Below are 3,127 nucleotides of genomic sequence, written 5' to 3' on the forward strand. Positions count from 1 at the left end.
TCCTTGTGGGCACCAGTGAAGAGTCAGGGCCACAGAGACTCGTATGCTCTGGATGGGGCTTCAATCCTAAAATTAAATGGTTTTCTGAGTCTCAGCAAAGATCTTCTTCAACCGATGAGATCAGCATGAATGCAGATGGTCGTGTGGCAGTAACCAGTCAACTTCATATCCCTCAAACAGAGTGGAAAACAGGGAAGGTCTTCACTTGTGAAGTATCTGACAAGTCTCTGAACATAAATGTCAGAAAGGACATCAGCCTGTGCTCAGGTAAAATTAAAACAGAATCCACTATCATATGAATCCATTAAATTGAGAATAAATACATGCATAGTATTTCTGAATTATCCATTTGAAAAAGAATTACTCATAATTACTCAACAAATTACTTGAAAGGTACATTTTCTCACCAATTAGTATCATCTTCTTATTTCAGTCACTCCAACATCGACTCAGATAGTTGCCGTATTTGTTCAGGGACCACCACTCCAGGAGATTCAGAATAAGGGACAGGTGACTATCACTTGTCTTCTGGTCGGTCCTTCTCTCATTGATTTCTCCATCACTTGGAAAGTCAGTGGTAAGAAATATTCTCACAATGTCCATATGGAGCCACCAGTGAGTCACAGCAATGGGACGGAGACTTTGAGGAGTTTCCTAAATGTGTCAGTGGAGGATTGGCATGCATTTAAACAAGTGTCGTGTGAGGGAAAGCATCAATGTTCCAACCATGGCTACGAGGACCATATAAGCAAAAGCAGAGGTAATGTTATATATAAAACCAGGAATTTTATTATTTTTGATTTCTTGTAGCTGTTTCTGATTCGTAGGGTATACATAGCAAGATTGCCTTCTTAACTCCCCATTAAAAAAAATATTTACATTTCTCTTCTTTGTTTTTCTCAAGATGTGCATCCACCAACAGTGAAGATTATACAACCTACTGCCGCCGAGCTGTCTACGTCAGACGTCCTCACACTTGTTTGCCTCGTTTCGGGATTTTCCCCATCTAACCTCATAGTATACTGGAAAGTGAATGGCCAGACACTCCCTTTAACTCACTACACCAACAGTCCTGCATGGAAATACACAAGGAGCAGCACTTATTCAATGAGCAGCAGACTAAATGTTTCCAAAACTGAGGACAAAGACTCTACATACTCTTGTGTTGTCAAACATGAGTCATCTGAAACACCTTTTGAAAGCACTATAAAGGATGTGTTTGGTGAGTATTTTGTAAAATAGCAGTTCACTGGTGTTGTTCATTACATCGTAGTAGAGATGTCCCGAGCCGATCTTAAGAATCGGTATCTCTCCTCTCTCTTTCTTGTTAGCAAAGAGCAGACTATAAAACTTTCAGGCTGCAGCTTCTCAATTCTAATTGGCACAGAGTGTCACCAGCAGGTCATCTCATCTGTCCCTAGTTAACATTGAATCTGTGAGTTGATTGTCATATCCTTGAAGTCATCTCCTCTCCAGGTGATCGCTTCACATCAATTTCAGGAGTCACCTTCTTCCAGTTAAACTTTCCTTAGTGCGTCATATTTTGAAGGCTACAGCTGTTTCATTTCAATGTAGCAAATAATTATTTAAACAACATTTAGGTAAATATAGGTATCAGATCGACTCGCCTAGCCTTTTAAAACACTGGGATCAGGATAGGGGCTAAAAACAAAAACTTGGTCGGGACATTCCTACATAGATCTCAGTGTTGCTCAATAGCAGTCTTTTGTGTAAACACAAAAGTAATGAAGAAAATAAGCACATCACTTTAGAACATTTGCTGTCTGTTTTTATGAAAGCATTCTGCTAATTAAAACAACTTTTATGAATTTTCTCCAGCCACAGTGACCCACAGCGTACCTTCAGCCACCTTGCTCAAGGGCTCTGGTGAGCTTGTGTGCCTGGTCTTTGGCTTCAGCCCAGCATCCATTAACATCACTTGGTTTCTTAATGACACCAAGAAACTGTTGGACTACAACACTAGTGAACCCCACAGAGGCCCAAACGGAAAGTTCAGCATCCAAAGCCACCTTCGGTTGTCCCAAGTCAACGGGTTACCTGGGGCAGTTCTCACTTGCAGGGTGATGCATGCCAACACCACCCTATCCCTGAATATATCTAAACCAGGTGCTGGTTGGTCCATCCACATTTTTCTTGCATATCAAAGATTTCACTTGTCTATTAGTCAATTTTGTAACAAAAAAGAACTGATAAATCTCATTTTTATTCTTTCACAGACATCATGGAGGACTGTAATTTCTTAGGTGACAGCATGCATGCTGATGTGACCCAAAACGTAGATGTGGAAAGCTGGTATATGGCTTTTACTTTCCTCCTTTTCTTTCTCATCGCCATCATCTATGGTGTCTTGGCCACCATAATTAAGGTAAGATACAGCAGTTTAGTATTTTTTATCTTTTAAAGTAATCTCCCACTACAATATTTTATATCACTTGCATGGTTTTAATATTTCTGCTATTTTTATTATTGTTATCATCCTAGAATATTAAAATTTTGGAGTTGTTTGAATTTAACGTCTTAACATTTTTCAAGAAAAATGACACCTTCCTTTTGTTTGCTCCTTTTAGACTAAATGATGATGATAGCTGGACAGATCCCATTTTATGATCCAAATGTGGACATTTGAGGATTTTTGATGCGCGTAATTTTCTTTCTTTTTTATATTTTTGTTATTATATTTTATGCAATTGGCTTACTCTATATTGATTTCTTGTCATGTTTCAGTTATATGTTTGGTGTGGCATGTATGTAATTCATGTTTGTAAGAGGAAACAAGCCAACAAAAAATGAATAAACACATAAAATAAATTATGCTTCAAATTGTTTGTAATTAACAAATCTTTTATCACTTGACTTATTCTTACAGATAGAAAAATAAAGATTTAAAAATGGAAAACCTGATTTGCCTTCTTTATTATAATAAAATAAATGATGACACATATATAAAAGAGTATTTATTCTTCAGGGATATGCTTAATACTACAGTATACCGTGTCACAATACCAGAATCCATGTATTACTCAGATTGTCCACAAGAGTGAGACAAAGCTCTACATTAAGAAGCGGTGAGTTACCGCCTCTGTGAGAAACACCAGTTGTGTAGTAA

General features: G+C 37.8%; 1 pseudogene; it reads left to right on the plus strand.

The window, feature by feature from the left end:
* The window catches only part of LOC118323112, a 7,613-nt pseudogene extending 4,705 nt beyond the window's left edge, over window positions 1–2,908 (plus strand).
* The last annotated feature ends 219 nt before the right edge of the window (window positions 2,909–3,127 follow it).

Source organism: Morone saxatilis, unplaced genomic scaffold (genome assembly GCF_004916995.1).
Source record: "Morone saxatilis isolate NCDOM2014 unplaced genomic scaffold, NCSU_SB_2.0 Contig14, whole genome shotgun sequence".
Lineage (NCBI taxonomy): Eukaryota > Metazoa > Chordata > Actinopteri > Moronidae > Morone > Morone saxatilis.